General features: G+C 35.5%; 1 protein-coding gene across 2 annotated transcripts in view; it reads left to right on the top strand.

Moving 5' to 3' along the window:
* Window positions 1-887: 887 nt before the first annotated feature.
* LOC145245972 (nuclear pore complex protein Nup155-like) overlaps window positions 888-21,796 on the top strand; it is a 141,041-nt gene continuing 120,132 nt past the window's right edge. For both annotated transcript variants that reach the window (XM_080107761.1, XM_080107759.1), the window contains exon 1: window positions 888-1,014. The gene's annotated coding sequence lies outside the window, so the exon portion shown is untranslated. The remainder of the gene's footprint in view (window positions 1,015-21,796) is intronic.

Raw genomic sequence — 21,796 nt, 5'->3', positions numbered from 1 at the left:
TTTATATCCTGGTCCGCAACAAACCTGTTATTTTTTTTTTTATTTGGTCTTTGCTCTTTTAATTGAAAAAAAAAATTAGTGCTTGAATTACATTTTTCAAGTAGTAATAAGCTTCGAAAGATAGTAAGTTGAATTATTAAAGTTCTTATCATCATTTTTAAGGGCCGCTTTCTGATACACCTAGTGTTGGGTGCATGAACTGCGATCACCCAAAACACAAAATCTTTTATGCCAACATCGGCCACGACCAGCCTGTCCTCCGCATCCCTATGAACAACGTCGACCGTCGCGGACAGGGTACGTTTAACCAGCAAGGAGACTCCCTTCCCCTGTGGAGAAAACCTCAAAATCTCGGGCCAGCACCTGACAGTCCACAGAAGAAACGAAATGCATCTCCTGAATCGCAGCCACATCCACTCCAAGGGACAAGAGGTTGTGCCGGAGGCGAGCCGCCCGGCCCGATGACCTCAAGCCCCTCACATTCAGATACTACACTTTGATCTTGACCCGAAGGCTACATAGTGATGTTAAAGAAACATAACATAGTTCATTTATTTCATGTGTGCAGGTGGTCACATCACAACGTTGTGTGGTCGCGCGTTTTTCATACGCGTGGGCGTTGAAATCGGTGATTGCTATGAAAATGTTCCTGTGGAAATTTGTTCCGGCCGTATATCACGGCCGCTACAAGTTGATCAATCAATTTACGTGAATTTTGGGATGTGACATTTTCGTTCTGTGACGAGTACGTACATTAATAAAAACTTTTCTGTTTTTTTTTTTAATTATTTGTTATTGAGTTGAATTAAAAAGACAAAACAAAACATTTTGTATTTAATTACGAATAAATAGTTAAAATGTTAAGAGTTTTCTCCCTTCATAAGAGTGTCTTTTTTTCCTTTACTTCGGCGTTTGACCGTTAGACCGCGCTAGTGAGGAAAATGGCGGCACACTTGGATTTATAACGCGTTAAAATATATTAGCCTTTTTGAAGTTTTATATTTTCTTCTAGTGGTACGTATTATAAATTCGTTATTGAACCCTAATCATCTTGATACATTTCTGAAACATTTTTACCCATTATTTTCTTCTAGATCTTTAAAAATGGACAGTAAATTTAAAAAGCAATACGTTAGCGGGTTCAATTTTTGCCATAACCACGAGATTCGGACATGAGTTTGCTTTTTTTGTTTGCTTTTTTAATCTAAAACTAATTTCACATATCCGGCGTTACCCGGTAGACATTTTACTTTTTGTGTGACGGTCTTTTTAAATATGATTTTCAAAGTTTAATTTGGTTTCTTTAACAATTTAAATAAACCCGCTTAATTTAATATTATTGTCGCTTAACCATTAAATTATCAAATTTTACTAAAAGTATAACTAATATTGTTAAGGTATCGTTATTATGTATTGATAAAATTATTCGACATAAATAGCTTCTCAAAATTTCAATACCTGCAAAGAATTTTGGAGCCAGCTTGTCGGCAGTTTAAAGGCTTCCAAGTTTATTTTAAATTTCAAAGGGTCACGATATATATATATATATATATATATATATATATATTCAACTGTTGGGGGAAATTTACGGAGATCGATACTGATGGATTTAATTTAATTTCAATTTTTATTTTGAAGTTACTTTCATTTTAAACTATTGCATTTTTTTTATTTCAATAAATTTTCGATTAATGATAGTAAAAGTAGAGGCGAAAGACACACATAGGCACAAAGGAAACAAAATCTATTCTGATTTGTATTACACAGATTCGAAAAATTTGTCAAAAAACAAATATATAACAAATAAATGTTAGCAAAGGCAAAATATGTTACTTTTCTACCTAACTGGATAATTTTCTAGTGTTATTTAATGTAACATGTTTATTCAGCTCGAAAAAGAAATAAAAAATATAGGTACCAGTGCACTTTGCACTTATTGATCCGTGCTGAAATAATAACGTTATTTAAAAAGCCATTCTTAACATGGGAGGGTGTTTTGTACTTATTCTGTACTTTAACCTTACAATTGAATAAAAAACATAAAACTTTAATTAAACTTGGAAATACGATTTAAAAAATAGTGCAGCAGCAGTAGCAGCAGTCAGCACTGCACTGCAGCAGTCAGCACCAAAATATACAAAATACTGTTAAAAATTCACCAAATATGTCACGGTAACATGAGTGAGTTTCTAACAGTATTTTGTCTAGTTTTTTTTATTAACTCTTTTTTCCAAACTTACCGTGTCAAAGAGAGAGAGTCGGGCGCCATTTTTAATTTTCCAATACATCGGTGACGGTAAACAGTGAAACGAAACACTGTTTTTCGAGCTGAATAAACATGTTACATTAAATAAAAACACTAGAAAAGTATCCAGTTAGGTAGAAAAGTAACTTAGCTTGCCTTCGATAACATTTATTTGTTATATATTTGTTTTTTGATAGCTTTTTTCGAATCTGTGTACAGTAATAAAAACCCTTAAATTCAAGTTTTACAATATCCTTTAAGGTGCTCCCATATTAAGAATGACTTTATAAATAATAACGTTATTTCCGCACAGTAACATAAGTGCATAAGTACCCTTTTTTCATTTTATTTTTTATCTCATACGATTACATATGAACATCCTGAAAAATTTAGTAGAAAGAAGAAAAACAAATTTGTTTAGAATTTGGAGTGAGGGTTCAGGATCATTAAAACGATCTCGTTTCAAAGTCATTCCTTTTCAGTCATTCTACCTTTTCAGCCATTTTTTTTTTTTTTGCCACTAACCCCAAGTCCGAGTGACAAAGTCGTAAAACCACGCCTGATCGCCTGAAAACCTACCCGCCTCCCACAAAGAAAGAATTGGTTAACTGCTCTAAAAGACTGGAATGTCTCAAAACTGCGATCAATTGTATGTTTTTCTTTGGGGTGGGGTGGGGGGGGGCTTTTACATGTTTCCGCTAAGTTATACAAGGTTTAAACTTAGTGCCGTTTCCACATGAGATTCTAACACGATGTTTTAATCTACAAATGTATATGTAATATATAAACTTGAGTCGAAAATCAATGCCACTTTTCGATGACTTCCATTTAACAACTTTCGCATTATGAATCCAATTCTCAAGTTGCATACGTTTTGAGCGTCATAAATTAACTTTCTTTCAGGAAAGGATGCTTGCTGAAAAAAAGATATAAATAAAATAACTTCCTCTTATAAAAGTTTGCATTGAATCTTTTGAATTGTTATAAGACTATAACTGATTTGAAGATAATGTTGTTAGTGACAATTAAAAACTTCAATATAACCCAATCTGTATGAATGTTTTATTTTATGACATCATTAAAAGCAGTTTAATTAAAAAACTACAAATATAATAATTGCATAGAATATGTCTAAAAAGAAAAATAATAAAATATAAAAAATAGGGATGCTGAAAACGTGCATACCCGAATAATCTGAGTATTAAAACAAAACTAATTTCAAGATGTAAAAATGATATGGGTAGCTAATAAAATCGATTTGAAATTCCATTAAGTAACATTGCGATGTTAAGTTTACTTTCATTATTAGCAACAGCAACGAACAAGTGTTTAAAAAGTTAAAACCATTTCGGTTTGTCTTTTGTAAAAAAAAAAAATAAGCGTTTGATTAATTCCTATTTCAGTCACGTAAATTATTTCGGTACTTATGCAGACGGTGATTCGTGCTGAAATAATAACGTTATTTAAAAAGCCATTCTTAACATGGGGAGGGGGAGGATGTTTTGTACCTATTCTGTACTTTAACCTTACAATTGAATAATAAAAATATATAACTTTAATTAAACGTGGAAGTACGATTTAAAAAATAGCGCGGCGGATCACTGTGTATTGTGCTAATATCCGCGCTATTTTTTAAATCGTACTTCCATTATTTACAACTTTCTACTTCAAAGAACACCAATAAAGTGAGTTATCGTCCTTGGATTTGTCTTGCAGCCCATCTTTTTTTTTTTTTTTTTTTAATTTTTTTTTTTTATCGAGTTTCTATTTCGGCATTTCTATTTTTATTATTCTATTTTACGTGTACCATGAAACTTGTTATAACTTTCAACATAGGATCTGGTGGGGGGGGGGGATTAACGATTCTGAACTTTTACCTAACAGTTTAATTTAAAAAAAAAAAAAAGGATACTTGAAAATTCTATCTGTACCAAGCCGTTTTCTCTTACCATGTGCGTTTGTTTGAATGATTTATCATTTTTTTTTTTTTTTTACCATGTCTCATATTGCAGAGTCATTTCATTTTTGGATGAGGAAAAAATATTAATTTACTAAAAAATTATTCACTTTTTTTCCATTCAATTGGAAAATATTGGGGTACTTCTACAGTTTATCGACGAAAATGGAGACGCCATTTTTTTTCGCGCACCTGTCGTTAAAATCCGAGGGAGAAATCAGTATTTTAAACTATGGCTGAAGTAATAAATAAATAACAAAAACAATTAAACTAGATATTAATTACTTCCGGAAAGAACTATGAAAAAAAGTAAATAAAGTTAGAGAACATATATCCGTAATTGTTTAATTGGAAATGTTTCGATTAAATTAATGAAAACGGGAAAGATTTTCATGAAACGTATATGTATATTTCTTTTATTAAAAAGCAGAAAATGAAAAAGAAATATAATTGTCTAAATTGGGCGAGCGCCATTTAAAAACTAAAACATTTACTATATAAAAATTGGGTTTGTACACATAGATTCGAAAAAGTTGTCAAAAAACAAATATATAACAAATAAATGTTATCAAAGGCAAGATAAGTTACTTTTCTACCAAACTGGATATAATTTTCGTGTTTTTATTCAATTTAGCATGTTTATTCAGCTCGAAAAGCATACAGTGTTTACCGATGAATTGGAAAATTCAAAATGGCGGCCGATTCTGTCTTTAACACGGTAAGTTCGAGAAAAGGTGTTATAAATAATAAACTAGACAAAATACTATTAAAAACCACCGAATATATGTCAAGTTATGTCACGGTAACATATATTGAGCGAATTTCTAACAGTATTTTGTCTAGTTTATTATTTGTTACACCTTTTTCCAAAATTACCGTGTTAAAGACAGAATCGGCCGCCATCTTGAAATTTCCAATACATCGCTAAACACTGTATGCTTTTCGAGCTGAATAAACATGTTAAATTGAATAAAAACACGAAAATTATATCCAGTTTGCAAAAATAGATTACGTAATTGTACTCATTTTTAGTTTGTGAGAGGGGAATCTATCACCATACGTTCCCTTAAACACGTCTATCGGACTTTTATTAAGTAGAATACTTAAGTTTTTTTTTTTTTTTTTTTTTTTAATGGAGAGTAGAAAACGCATTGTGGATGCATTATCGGCAGCTCCTGTTACTCTCGCTTCTTCTTTTTTGTCCCTCAGTCCTCATTTTTTAATGAGTGATTTTTCTGTCAAAGGGAGAAGAAAAAGCTGTTTTCTAGGTTGGCAGTATTTTGTGCGAACAGTTGGCAGAGATGTTGGAAATTTTCTGTTTCTATGTCTATCCTTGTAGCCATGTCACTAGTAAGGGTGCTGGAGGTAAACGTTTTGTCTGGGCTGACGTTATCCGCCTGATAGTCAGGGACCCGAACCTTGGATTAACCACTAAGGAGGCTGTCCTATCAGCAGGTGCAAAGTACTGGGGCTGCTGTATTGCCATTTGGTGAATGGATTCTGGACCATGCAGTAGCTTCTAGTGGGGCCTCTCGATGCCATACTAGTGGGCAATTGTTACGGCTTTACCTTATCATTAGCTACAAAAAAAAAAAAAAATTCTTCGTTTCTTTTTCTCTCTTAGTTTCCCCTCTCTGTCCTGCTCTAAGTAAATCTGACGACCTAGTCCACAAATTCCAAAATTTCATCATGACAAGTTTCAAGAAAAAATACACAATTAAACCCGGTTCTCCAACTTCCAACGTAGACCCCTACTACCATGTCTCCTTCTCCAACATCAGGGGTCTACGTTCTAACCTTCCAGAGGTTGAAACCCAATTACAAGAGACTAAACCAGACCTTTTATTTTTAAGTGAAACTGGCATTGGACAGGCTATTTCCCTAGAAGAGTTTGCAATTACAGGATACTCTAACTTAACTTCTAAATCTGACCCTCAAGATCGCCATGGGCATGGAATATGTGCCTATATTAAAGATAGCTTTCCATGTGGTAGGGACATCTCCAGGGAAGATCCTAACTTACCCTATATGTGCTTCCGGGTTGCTTTAGCTCACACTACTGCATTTATATTTACTCTCTATCGCCCCCACAACAGCGGAGTTACTATCTTTCAAAGCATATCTGAGAAAATTGACCAAGTCCTATCTGCTTATCCTTCAGCTAACATTCACGTATGTGGAGACTTCAATGTTCACAACGTCGAATGGTTGACCCACTCAAACAAGACCGATGATGAGGGGAGGTTCTGTCATGATTTCTCCATTGCCTATGACCTCACTCAGATTGTTCAGGAACCCACCCGTGTGCCCAACAATGACGGCCAGTATGCGAGCCTACTAGACCTTTTTCTCACAACTTGCCCTGAACTATGTTCAGTTTCTGTTCTGTCGCCTCTTGGAGCTTCCGACCACTCTGTTGTATCAATTAAGATAAAAATGAAATGTAATAAGTCCCCAGACGTACCTCTCCATCGTACAGTATATCGATACACTAAGGCTGACTGGGATAGCTTCCGTACATTTATATCTGATCTACCTCTGCATTCCATGTTTAAAAAGGATGTATCCTCTATAGTATTAGACCTGACGGAATGGTTAATTGTAGGTATTGACCGTTTCATACCCTCTAAAAAGTTTCAGCAAAAACCTAACAGCCAGCCATGGTTCTCTCCAGAATGTGCTGCTGCCATTGCGCACAGAAATCACTTTTTCCACTGCTTCAAACGTAATAGATGTATGGAAACTAAAGCCGCTTTCAGGACTGCCAGCAACCATTGTAAGAAAGTAATAAAGAATGCAAGAGAGTTGTATGCTCAATCTGTTAAGTCCAAAATAGCTGAGCAGCGGCTTGGTTCCCACCAGTTTTGGCAAATAGCAAACAGAATCCTGAACAGAAGCGTGTGCTCCATCCCAACTATTATCAATGGACCTGAGGTAATCTCGTCAGCATCAGACAAAGCCAAACTCTTTGTCAAGAACTTTGCAGCTAATTCTACCCTTTGCGACCAAGGCCGCCAACCCCCAATATTTCCTCCTGTATCAGAAAACACGCTATGTGATATACGTGTATCTGTACGTGATGTTGCCAAGCTAATCAAAAACCTTGATTCCAGTAAAGCAACTGGCCCTGACGGTATTCCAATTATAGTACTCAAAAAACTTCAACCTGAACTAACGCCCATACTTACAAAACTGTTTAAACGTTGTCTTAAGGAGAATAGTTTCCCATCTCCCTGGAAAATTTAATCAGTATGCCCTGTATTTAAGAATTCAGGTGATCGCTCATCCCCCTCTCAGTACAGGCCAATAAGTCTCCTGTGCGTCATGAGTAAGTTGCTAGAATCTGTGTTAAATACAGAAGTAATCAACCATCTCAACAAAAATAACCTTCTTAGTGACACTCAATATGGTTTCCGTTCTGCTAGATCTACAGCAGATGTGCTTACAGTTATATCGCATAGGATTAGCAAATCTCTCGACGGTGGCAATCTTTCTAGGGCAATTGCTCTTGACATATCTAAAGCCTTTGATAGGGTATGGCATAAAGGTTTACTTCATAAGATCGCTAGCTATGGTATAGCTGGAAAAGTCTTCTCAATTATTAAATCATTTCTTTCTGATAGATTCATAAGAGTAGTAGTTGAGGGGCAAAAATCAGAAGCTCACAGTATTAATGCCGGTGTCCCTCAGGGGTCCATCCTGGGCCCAACTCTTTTCCTGATCTACATTAATGATCTTCCAAATCACATCCTTACATCATTTGTAGACATTTATGCTGACGACACTACCATTTATGGTAGCACATCTAAGACAGTAAACGACCAAGTTCTCTCCGATTCTCTCTCCTCTGATCTTGAGCACGTAGTACAATGGGGAAAGGAGTGGCTGGTTACTTTTAATGCATCTAAAACCAAGCTTCTCTCTTTACATCATCAACATTCTAATCCACATCTGTCATCAATTGAAATGAATGGCTCTCGTCTTCAGGAGGCCTCAAGTTTTGACAAGCTTCTCGGCTTGACCATTACTCCTGATCTTAAATGGAACACGTACATCAAATCTGTTGCCAAGGACGCTGGAAAAATGGTGGGATCTTTCTATCGATCCAGTAAATATCTCACTGCTGGTGCTATTCTCTATCTATATAAGAGCCAGGTATGTCCGATGGAATACTGTTGCCACATCTGGGCAGGAGCTGCTAGAAAAGACTTGTCCTGCCTTGATAGAGTTCAAAATAGACTTTGTGGCCTCGTAGGAGATGTCCTTTTCTCTTCGCTGCAACCTCTATCTCACAGAAGAGATGTTGCGAGTTTGTCTCTGATGTATCGTTATTTTCATGGAAAGTGTTCGACTGAGCTTCAATCTATGGTCCCCCCTCTTCAAACTTTCACAAGAAACACTCGTCTAGCTGTAAACACTATCAATAATTCCCCCCACTCTTTATCTGTGCCTAAACCTAAACGTAGATTCCATGAACAAAGCTTCTTTCTTAGAACTGCACGCTTGTGGAATTGTCTTCCGTTTTCCTGCTTTCTGGCTGACTACAATATGGTTGTCTTCAAGTCTAACGTAAATAAGTTCTTGATGAGCCGTTCCATATAAGTTATCAAATTTACCAAATTTTCATTACTAATGATTACTATATTGTCCAATTTCTACTGTACACTCTTTAACCCTTATCCTTGAGTGGCCTTTTGGCCTTGATAATGTGGTGATGCCTATGTAAAAAAAAAAAAAATAAATAAAAAAATAACTTATCTTGCCTTTGATAACATTTATTTGTTATATATTTGTTTTTTGACAACTTTTTCGAATCTATGTGTACAGTAATACAAACCCGGTTTTCGACTATGCTGAATACGGAAATCACATTAGAATTTTGCAGAGATAAGTAGTTATCGAGATTAAAAAGTTGTATTATGCATTGTATTCTTTGGCGGCCATCTTTGTTACGCGCACGCGCCATAAACAAATCTACGCGCGTAACAAAGTTGGCCGCCAAAGAATACAATGCATAATACAACTTTTTAATCTCGATAACTACTTATCTCTGCAAAATTCCAATTTGATTTCCGTATTCAGCATAGTCGAAAACCTATTTAAGTCGTCATTAAAAAGAAAATTGTGAAGGTGGACCTAATCTAAAAATTTACCGAAATTTTTTTAATAAAGCAATTTTGTAATGAAAACAACATTGGATTTTTATAAAATAGTTTTTTTGAACAAATAATTTTAATGAAACTTTTTTAATTAAAGCAACTTTACAGGGTCAACAACAAATTAATTCAAATGAAACCGAAAAATCATTATCGAGTTTAATTTTTTTTGTTATTTATTTCATGCTTTGATCATAGTTTAAAATACTGATTTCTCCCTGGTGCTACCAGATCAGGCTGCCCTGTGGCTTCCTGAGACGAAATGCACCTATATTGACGTTTTTTTTTTGTTTTCTGATCTTTTTTGTAAAACTTAATTATGTTCTGCAAAACCAAAAACAAAAACAACAGCCTATTCCCCCCCCTCCTTTTTATTTTATTTTTTCCTTACTCCCGGTCCTGGATATGACCTTAAACTACATCCGATGGTGAGGTCCAGCTTACGGGCTTGGGGAGTGTGGAGCCACCTTTTAATTGCCATTGCTCCCAGGTCCACCCTGACCCGGAGTGGTAGTACCTGTTAGGGTCCCAACTATGGGTTAAATAGAAACAGATTTTAAAAAGGAAAAGAAACAACAAAAAAAGAAAGAAAAAGAAAACAAATATATTCTATTAAATTATCTATTTATTTATTTATTTTTTTGCCCTGTCGGTAGGGCATGAGAACAAACCGACTGTCCCCCTGCAGAGGGTAAAAATCCCTCAATGGGGCAACCAGTTAGCCGTGGGTTGCTACCCGTAAAGTCTAAGGACGTGATCCTGGTGATTGAGCGAACCTAAACCAGGATACATAGAAGTTTAGGCACCGCAACACATTACTTTGGCCCTTACTTCGATTAGACGGGCGGTCGGAGAGGCCCGATCCGACCAATCGGCCAGTCACGCCAAGCCCCACCATATATTGCCATTCCAAAAACCCACTACTAATACAACACATCCCCCCTCTCCCACAAATAACCCTACTCCCTAATATATGATGGAAAGCGGTGGCTGAGGGTCAATCGATTAGGTGTGAATATCGATGACGAGGCTGTAAACCCCTCAGGATTGCTACAGATCCCATAGCAATATCAAGAGAGAACAGATAATCATTATGATACCACCAAAGTCGGTTATATCATCATTGTATCCCTGTAGAGGCTGGGCGAATGGGTTTCCCCCCAGGCTCTTCCAAATAGGACTCCGAGGTGGGTGGGGAACAAAGATGACGAAAAAAGAAAACAAAATATATGGCTTATTCCTCCCAAAAACCACCCAACCACCCAAAGAGAACCCACTCTGATGTCTCTGACATCAGTAGCTCTGACGAAGAGACGATAAAACCAAGGAACTCAACATTCGTAGTAATAGAATCAATGGAGGAAACTCCTTTGAGCAAACTATCACCTTTTAAAATTGAAAAAAATCTTAAAACTCTAAAACCAAAGTCTATTAAAAAACAATTTAACGACAGCCTACTAATAGAAACCCATAACGAAGAACAAACTAAAGAAATATTGAAACTAAAATTATTTGAAAACATCAAAGCCAAATGCTACAGACATCCAACCCTAAATACCTGCAAAGGAGTAGTGAAAAGCCACGAACTTGCACTTTGTCCCTTGGAGGAAATCCGGACAAACTTACAGAAACAGAATGTGTTAGATGTTCGCAGAGTTCAAATTAAAAAAAACGGTGAGAAAATCGATACCAATACATATATACTAACTTTCAATTCCCTCACCATATCCAAAGAAGTGAAAGTCGGAGATATGAAAATAAATGTAGAAATTTATATTCCAAACCCCCTCCAATGCTTCAAGTGCCAGAAGTTTGGACACCATCAAGATCGGTGCACACGATTACCAGTGTGTGGAAGATGTGGAGAAAGTGGCCCACACATTGACTGCAGAAAAGACTTCAAGTGTGCCAACTGCCTGGGAAACCATGACGCTGGCTCTAGATATTGCGAAATATGGAAAAGAGAAAAAGAAGTGACCAAACTAAAACATATAAAGAATATATCCTACCCAGAGGCCAGGAAAATCATCGAAACTAAAACATATGCAGATGCAACAAAAAAAACTAATCCAATCAACAATCAAAATGGTCATATACATGTAACGGATACAAATGACAAGAAAATTGATGTCCTAAGCAAACTAATAAAGGAAATGAAAGAACTATTAGAAGAAATGAGGAAAATGAATAGTGCAATGTTTGCAACCAATCCAAGGATAATATTAAGTAAAGACACTACTGAACCACAAAAAGAAACAAAACCACAAACCATTTCTACAAAAACAACCGAACAACCATCAAACACATCACAAGCCAGAAAAGAATCAAAAATCCCCCCAGACAAAAAAAAAAAACAAACAAAAACAGGAAAAGAAAGATCCCGATCTATATCTCGAACAGGGACTCCGACAGAAAATAGATTTGAGGGATTGGAGACGATGGAAGTTGAACACAATTCCAAATGATGAACAAAATATTACAATGGAATATCAGAGGGATAAAAGCAAATCAGAATGAACTCACATTATTAATAACAAATATGAGCCCAGCACTTGTCTGTCTACAGGAGACCTTTCTGAAAGAAAATAATACCATTAACATAAAACACTACACATCTTACAACTACATAAATAAAGATACGGACAGAGCTTCTGGTGGCACATCAATACTTGTTAAGAATGAAGTCCCTCAAAGACAAATAAATATAAACACAAACTTGCAAGCAATTGCAGTCAGTGACTCTACATAGAACTATAACACTTTGCTCAATATACATCCCTCCAAAAGATACAATCAACGAAACTGAGATAACTCAATTAATAAAACAACTCCCTAAACCCTTTTTTCTACTAGGAGATCTCAACAGTCACAATGTAATATGGGGAAGTAAAGAAACAAATAAAAAAGGAAAAGAAATAGAAAACATAATAAATAAAAATAATCTATGCCTCCTTAATAATCAAAACTACACCTATATGTACCCAGCAACAGGTACTTTCACCGCCATTGACCTTACCTTATGTGATCCTTCCATATATATGGACTATGATTGGAAAGTACACAATGACACCTGTGGGAGTGATCATTTCCCAATCATCCTGGAAAGTCTAAGTACTAGTACTGAACAAACAACACCCAAATGGAACCTACATAAAGCGGATTGGGAAGACTTCCAGGAACAGTGCAAAAACCAATTAATTATCGAAAAGAATGATGAAGATGACCATTTGAACTACTTCATTAAAACACTCACAAACATAGCAAATAATACTATACCGAAAACAACCAAAACCAACAATCACAACAAACCTTGGTTCACAAAAGAATGCAGAAAAGCCATCAGAGCTCGACGAGCTGCCTTGAGAAAATTCGAAAAGTATCCAACAAGCGAAAATCTGGATTTCTTCAAAAACAACAGAGCAAAAACCAGACGAATCATAAAGGAATCCAAAAGAACAACCTGGAGAAATTATATATCCAAAATTAATGTGAATACCAAGGCGAAAACAGTTTGGAACATGATGAGGAAAATAGAAGGAAAGTGTAGTAGTACACCAATATCCCACATCTCTAAAGGCAACAAAATATACACTGATCAAAAAGACATTTCCAATAACCTGGCAGATAATTTATCAAAAATTTCATCATGTGACAGACAAACAGAGAAATTCAAAAAGATTAGAGAAAAGGAAGAGAAAAAGAAAATTCTATTTAAATCACAAAATACTGAAAAATACAACCAACCTCTTACCTTGCCTGAATTAAAAGAATCGCTAACCAAATCCCATGACACAGTTACAGGGCCCGATGAAATTCCATATGAAATCCTCAAAAAACTTCCAGAAGCCTCAATGAAATACCTACTTGAAATTTTCAATATTATATGGTCCAGTGGAAACGTACCCGAGACCTGGAAAGAGGCCACAATAATACCAATCCCCAAATCTGAAAACTCAAACATCCAATCCCAATCAAGTAACGTCTCAGATCCATTGAATTTCAGGCCAATAGCTCTAACAAGCTGCATTTGTAAGACCATGGAAAGGATTATAAACAAAAGACTAATCTGGTTCCTGGAAACAGAGAATCTTATTACAGAATTTCAAACAGGATTCAGGAAAAACCGAAGTTCAATAGACCACATAGTCAGACTTGAAACCTTCATCAGAGAAGCCTTTGTAAGGAAAGAACATTTAACAGCAGTGTTTTTTGACATGGAAAAAGCCTACGATACTGTGTGGAAGTACGGTGTTACAAGGGATCTGAAGGCGCTTGGACTAAAAGGCAGAATGCCAATTTTTATTGAAAATTTTTTAAAAAATAGACGGTTCAGAATAAAGGTTGGCACAGCTCTCTCGGACTTGAAAGAACAAGAGAATGGAGTACCTCAAGGGAGTATACTGTCAGTGACCCTGTTCAGTATCCAAATTAACAACATTGTAAAAAACCTTAACCCTGGGGTAGATTGCTCCCTATATGTGGATGACTTCCTAATATGCTGTAGATCTAGATATATATCTATAATAGAAAGGAAGCTTCAATTGTGCTTAAACAAAGTAATGAGATGGACGGAAGAGAATGGATTTAGATTCTCCAAAAGAAAAACGAAATGCATGCATTTCTGCAAACTAAAGAACATGCATAATGATCCTGTCCTAACCATGGAAGGAATGCCCATACCAGTTACTGACCAGTATAAATTCTTAGGGATTTTATTTGACAAAAAGTTAACATTCATCCCACACATAAACTATCTGAAAAAAAAATGTAACAAAGCTGTAAATCTTTTGAGAGTGGTAGCACATACCGATTGGGGTGCAGACAGGGAAACACTCCTTAAACTTTACAGAGCACTAGTCCGCTCAAAGCTAGACTACGGTTGTTTCATATATGGATCAACCCGAACATCATATATAAAAAGCCTAGACCCTATTCACCATACTGGCCTAAGATTGGCCCTAGGAGCATACAGAACTTCCCCCGTGAACAGTCTATACACGGAAGCACACGAACCCCCACTAGATCTAAGGCGAGAAAAGTTAGCCCTTCAATACTTACTGAAACTGAAGTCTTGCCCAAACAACCCTGCATACCAATGTACCTTCTATCCTAAATATGAAGAACTCTTTAACATGAGAAGAAAAACTATCAAAACGTTCGGGCTCCGAATGAAGGAAAGCATTGAAGAATCGAAAATTCCAATCTCCAGCATTCACAACTTCATACTGCCTAAAACACCCCCATGGACCATGAAACAAGTTGAAATAAAACTCAACCTAAACAAAAAGTCCAAATCTACCACAAACCCTATTGAATACCACGACGAACTTCAACATTTAAAATTACAATATTCAGACTACACCTTTATCTACACAGACGGGTCTAAAAGCAACAATCACACTGGATGTGCAGCAACGTACCATAAAACCACAATGAAGAGAAATCTTCAAAATGAAGCATCTATATTCACTGCAGAGACTATAGCTATCGATCTAGCACTCAACATAATTTCAGAGGAAACCACCAAAAACTTCATCATTCTCACAGATTCTCTATCAGTCCTATTATCTATACAAAATCAAAAACAAGAAAATCCACTAACAACAAAATTAATAGAAAAAAATCAATATCCTTTCAACTACTAAAAACATTATTCTTGTCTGGATCCCCAGCCATGTGGGGATCAAAGGCAATGACAGGGCAGATACAGCTGCAAAAAGATCTTCTCACCTTCCAACTGACAATTTTAAGATTCCACATACTGATCTTAGACCCCAGATAAAAGCATACATACAGGAAAAATGGCAACTGCGGTGGAGTCAGCAAGAGGGCAACAAATTATACTCAATCAAACCTGAACTTAAGGAACGATGTCCGGACATCAAGAGATCACGCCGAGAAGATGTGATACTGACTCGGCTGCGCATAGGGCACACCAACTTTACTCATTCTTATATACTAAATGGAGAATCGGCGCCAGAGTGCATCCCATGCCAGGAGACACTCACAGTAAAACATATCCTAGTTGGGTGTGATGACCTTGCCCCAACTAGAAAATTATATTATACAGAAAGCAATATGGAAGACCTTTTTGAAAAGGTCAACTCAGCAAATATTCTAGCATACCTAAGGAAAGTAAATTTATATAAGAAAATTTAAGGAAATTTAAAGTCATCCAAATATACACATCCATGTATAAATACAACATTTAATTTCTTAGTTCAATTTTATAAAAAAAGGGAGGAAAGGCTGAGAAAGTCATTCCCCCTCTCCCAATAAAAAAAGTTAAAAAAAAAAAAAAGGACTCCGGCATTAAATGACCACATAGGTTGATATGCCGTAAAACCAACCAATCAATCAATCAATCAAAAACTGATTTCTCCCTCAAATTTTACCGACAGGCGCGCGAAAAAAAAATGGCGTCTCCATTTTCGGCGATAAACTGTAGAAGTACCAATATTGATTGTTTGACTTGCAATGTAAAATCACTTGGGCGATATTGAATTTTCTTGCTTGCACGCCCTTTTTCCAAATTCGTGGCCTCGTGAAATTCTTAAGAGATTACTGAAAGTACTACTCGAATTCAAGCAAACAAACAAAAAAATTGTTTTATTTAATTATTGTTAAATCGAAAGAACGGGTAACTCAAACTCCGCATCGGTGTCGGATAAAAAATATGCATTATATTTAATTATTTTTGCATAAAATAAAAGGTTAAAATTAAATCGTGTATTTGTCTACTTTCAGATCAGCTGTAAGATATTTTATCTTACCTGTTTTTTACAGCGAGACAGTGGCAAAAAATGAACAAAACAATTACAGCAAAGCATACCTCTAAAATTCGATACAAATTTTATTCATTCTTCGTTGCAAAAAAGAAATGCCCAATTTGCCCTGAATAGAGCTGGTAACAACCTCGAAAGGTAATCTTTATCAGTAACTGGTATCCGAGTACAGCACTAGTAGAAGAGTGGATTAATTGCAGCTGTTTGAAGGGGGTTGGTATGATGCCTTCTGATGAAAACATTCAATTCTCGACTCGAGTCGACTTTACAGAAGTTCATAATGTTCATTTGAAGGAAGTCCTTAAAGACAGGTTAAAAAAGTATCCGGAAGGCATAATAATAACTTGGCCTAATCATTTAGGCTTAAAAATAGTCTCAAGGAGACGAAGGATAGATGCGCCCAAATGCCTCATATCCATAGAGAGTTGAGTCTGTGTTGCTTCTTTGTCGGCTGCATGTCTGGCACTGTAAGGCAATAAAAAAAACTCTACCCAGCACATCGCTGGCTGTTAAAAACATCGACCAATTTGATTGGTCTAAACAAAGACAGTGGGTGGCCAAATCAGCCAATGAGGGGATTGTTTATGATTGTAGAATTTCCCACACACTGCCAAGGAAAGGAGGAAAAAGATAATGGTTATGCATTACTTTTTTTCTAATTAGAATATACGGTAATTTAAAACTGTCAATAAGTGACAGGTGATGAAGGTTGTCCGAGGGGACCTAACTTTAATACGGTTAATTATCAAATTTAAATATGTGTCTGTCTGCTGTTGCATGAATACAATAAATCTTTGTCTAAATCAGTTATTAACAATAAGAAAGTGACTTCATCTTAAATGAATTGACTGCAAATACTGATTTTAAGATTTAATGAGATGCTTTATCCGAACAATATTATTCTCGCTATTATCAGTGAAGTTTTATAGAGGCCGGAGTCCTTTTTATTATCAATAGATTTGGGGTAAAAACCAATGGCCATATTGACTTTTTAGCTACTTAGGAAGAAAAGAGGAATACTGTTAATGATAGAAAACCAAATTGTTTCTCCCACAAATTAGCAACAAACTATTTTCATTTCTTTAAATTACCCCCCCCTTTTATTTAAATTGGGAAGGCGACCATTTTAGCAAGAAACAAATAAGCGAGCATCAATAGCTCAGAAAATTAGAATTAAAACGGCATGAAATTTGAATTTATTCTAACATTTTATAAGCATAATTCAGACAAACCCACTCCTCTATGATGTCCTGCTGATTAACCCTTTTCTAAGACATTAATTGCCTTAGATAATGTAGAGAAATCAGATATTTTTTAAGGTAAACCGTTCTTATCTGAGCCGGCGTCATCTGAGAACATAGAGGAAACAATTTTTCTGTTGTCGTTAAGACAGGGTAAAGTAGAGATGGGTCAGCTGATGCTCTTGGTTCAGCCAATCTGGTTCATATACCCAGAAATTGAATCCTTGTGCAAGCTTAGAGAGAATAATGCCTTTAGTTAATAGATCTGCTGGATTATCTGGCAAGGGCAAATACTTGAATTTAGGGAGTACTCCAAATTTGAGATTAATCTCCATGAATTTATTTATATCCAATATATGATTTTCCACAAAAATATATATATATATTTTTTTTTTTTTTTTGTTGGAACCCTTCCTGTTTAAAACTCACGATAGGGCTACTTGTACATCTGACACAAGGAAAAGGGCATGGATATTGATAGGCATTAGGGCCTCCAATACCTGAGAAATAAATTTAAAGGCCAGATATATGGCCATCAATTCCAAGGTAGGAAATAATCTCTCCTTGATGAGAGCCACTTTAGCTTTTGTGAACATGAAGGAACATTTGGTCCCTTATTTCACATATAATGAAAATACGTAGGCATGCTTAGATGCATCACAGAAACAAATGATTTCAACTGGGGAGTTCTCTAGTAATACACATCTGGGGAACTCACAGTTTCATAAATTATTTAATTCTTTAGCATGCATTTGTCACAAATTAAAACTTTCAGGGATCTGCTGATCCATGATAAATTGTTTTTTCACAAGTGACTGACTGGAATCTTCCCCTGAATAGTTACAGGGAGAAGCAACGACAATGGGTCATAAACACTCGAAATCTGCGATAGAACCTCACATTTAGTTTTGACATTATCGTCTATATATGAAAGAATCTTACGTTTAGTTTTGATATTATCGTGTTTAAAAAAAATCTTGTTAAGGGGAATATCGATAAGCTAACATCTTTTCATAGGAAGGAAGTGGAGACGTAATAGAATCATCTTCCAATGTTTTAAATTGCAAGTTTGCGCAGTTGGAATTGTAGGACTGTAGCTCGAACCCTGCTTCACTTAACCTATCACAGTAACTGACAGTAAGAAATCACGGTCACTACTAGTTGTGACCAAATTGACAACACAAAACTTGTAAGAAATTGTAGAAGAGGCCAAATCAGCCTTATAATTTTCAGCATGAAATTTGAAAGTACAACTCAAATGAAAGGACTGGCATTAAAGCCAAATATAATAGTATTGTATCTGAAGGTGTACAATTTATCCTCCACCTTAAGAAAAAAACAAAATCTATTATCTTGAATAGATTTCAGGTAAATCTGTAGAAAGGCCTTACGCAAAAGGACATAATTGTTTTTTTTTCTGAAGGCTAGTAATAGGTCCAATAGTTGAGCTGTTAAATTGACACCAGAGTAAGCGGCATCATTAATTGAAGTGCCCCCCCCCCCCAACTTTTTAACGAACAGTTAAAGACTGGGCGGATCTTCATTATTACCTCCAGACCTTCCTTAATAACAAGTCTGTGGGGGATCCAGATGTAATTCTCATATGTTCTGGGTGGAACTGAGAATGATTCAATTATTCCACAGTCTTCATATTCTCAAAACTTTCAGATAGTCATCATACAGATCCTTATTATTTAAGGATTCTGCCACCCACTGCATTATTTGCAGAGAGGGCACATTATTAGACTCTACTTGAGAAAGTTTTTCAGTCCCATGGCAGATCAATATAATATTTTCCGTCCCTGAGGGCGATAGATTCTTTAAATTTGTTTATCTTCTCTTCATCACAGGAAAACAACTTATTGTTCTCAATTCCAATGGAATCTAGGGAGGAAAAAAACCTCAATCCACGCTCTGAAGGAAGATTCATTAAAAGAACTGTTGAAATGCATCCTCATAAGTAATAGTAGGATTCAAGGATTCAGCACGCTATCAATCAAATAAGAATTGCATGTAGAGAGAGCATTTAGCACCTTATAAAAGGCCGGTAACTCTTCCTTAACATTTGAATTAAAATTTAAAAATTTGGACCCTTCACTGAAGGGAATTTCGTACTTGGAAATCTTCCACGCAGTACCTCTTAAACATTTAATTAAACAGAGGTTATTTATCCGTTGAATTAGATCCAGACTTGTTATTTCATGAATAGCACAGCCATTCAATTTCGAGTATACTGGACAAAGACGAAAACTCTCATTCGTCAATTTTGACATGATTTCGTCGAACCTGTCCATGTGAAAATTCAGCTTTAGGTCATTAGAAAATAAAGCAGAAAATAGAAAGGGTGTTTGAAAATCCAATTTAAGAGAGACTTCAAGTTCCTGATGTTTCAAAGAATTAGACCTAATAAGAGTGTTTACTAGCATCTCAACCAACCCTGGATTTTATTTTTTTCTGGGACTTAATTGGTTTAAAACTGCTTGTGAAAAGAATGACCTATGACTGCCTGTATCTAACAAGCAGTACAAGTAAACAGGGTGGCCCTTTACCCTCATTGAGATTTTAATTACAGGAAAAATACAGTTTTCCTGTCCTTTTAAGGCGCTATGTGACACAAAGGGTTTGGGACTTTTAGGGCACATAATAGAATAGTGGTTTTTAGTCCACAAACAGCACAAAGATATAGAAATCCATTAATGCCCTTGCAATTAATTTCAGAGTGTCCACCAAAACACCTGGTACACATCTTAAGTTCATTGCCTCTTTGAAATTTAGCGTCAAAATTCTGATATTTCAGACAGTTAGGTTACAGAATGGTTTGTAACTTTACATAATTTACAATTTTTGTTAGTTTTGCCATTATTATTAGCGTGTGTTCTCAAGGTATTCATACCCTTCTTTAGGTTAAGGGGTTTGCTGTAGGAACCTGCCACCATATTGGACTTTGATTCCAAACAAGAAGTCGACATTTTAGGCGGGCTATTTTCTTGCTTTGGCGCCACCGTCAAAAATTTCAAAACTCGAAACTGTGACATTATAGAAGAAAGAGAAGGGAAACGTTTAGTTGTCCTGTTCATAATTTTTCTACGTACACTGTTTTGTAATTTCGCGAACAAGATATGGGTTTGAATTTAAATTTTAAGACGTTAAATTCTAATTAAAGAAGGAATCTCTCCTTTAAAAACACCAATGTTTGATTGTGATTATCAGGAGTTATGTCTAAGTTAGAAATAAGGTCGAATGCCTTGCCCATTAATTTGGATTTTAATAAAAGCAGCTCGTCTGCTTTCCCTATGTTGGTCGAACAGAACTCAAACCTGAAGAAGCTACGAAATTTGAATTTATCCGATGAGAGGGAACCCACTAAATTTAGGACAGTCCAATTCCATTCTCATCGGTTGAATAGCAGTAAGTTGTTTTAAACCAGATTCTTCCGGCTTAGGCTTCATCCCGAGTAATTTTAATCTCATGTCAGAAGTAATCAAACCATAATAAGCAAAGTAAATATTTTTAAATATTAAAATGTTAAAACTTTTAAAAAATCGAAAAAAAAACACCAAAAAAAAAAAAAACTAACGAACGATGTTAAACGTAAAAATCGGAAAAAAGAAAACGCGAATGATATGGAAAAAGAAAACAAAAAAACGAACGTTAAAACTACTTTTAAAAAATCTGAAAAAAAAAAAAAAACATTTGAAAAATGGCTTAAATAACCCTGTTTCAATATTAAAATTTAAAAAATCGAAAAAAGGAAAAACAAAGAAGACATCTCACACCACGATTTGAACCCAAAACCTTTAGATAATGAGGCTGCCCGCTAAGCAACTGAACTAAGACGACATCAATGGAATTGGATCGTTTTTTTTTAATATTTAAACTAAATCATGTTCCGACGTCATTTGCACATGCGTAGAAGCGAACTTGTCATGAGAGGACGGTTTTTGCTGACCCCTCCCTGTGGAAAACTGATGATTTTAGGGTGAAGGAATTAGTTTTTGGCCAATTTTTCGATATTTGTCGGGTGAAGGATCGAGCTTTGAGATGATACCAATCTCGTGAAAATCCGTGACCCGTGTCGAAATTTTTGAGAAACATACAAACACACATACATACACACATTTTCACTTATATATATATATATATATATATATATATATAAATGAATGGAGATGGATATAAACAATATTTTTTAGAATTAATTTAATTTTACTTAACAACAAAATGTAAACACATATAAAACAAAATAAATTAGAAAATAATTTCTTAATTTTAAATAAAAATTAATTGTAAAGAATTTTTTTAAAAATAATTATTGAAAAATATTGCAAAGTGTTTACATAGCTGGTTCTTTGGGATAATAGGGGTGCCTGAAACCCCTCTTCCAATTTTTTTAATGTAGAAAAGTATTTATT

This window comes from Euprymna scolopes, chromosome 23 (genome assembly GCF_053919585.1).
Source record: "Euprymna scolopes isolate OS-2025 chromosome 23, ASM5391958v1, whole genome shotgun sequence".
Lineage (NCBI taxonomy): Eukaryota > Metazoa > Mollusca > Cephalopoda > Sepiida > Sepiolidae > Euprymna > Euprymna scolopes.
The sequence above is the reverse complement of the archived record's forward strand: the minus strand, read 5'-3'. Positions and strand labels throughout refer to the sequence as shown.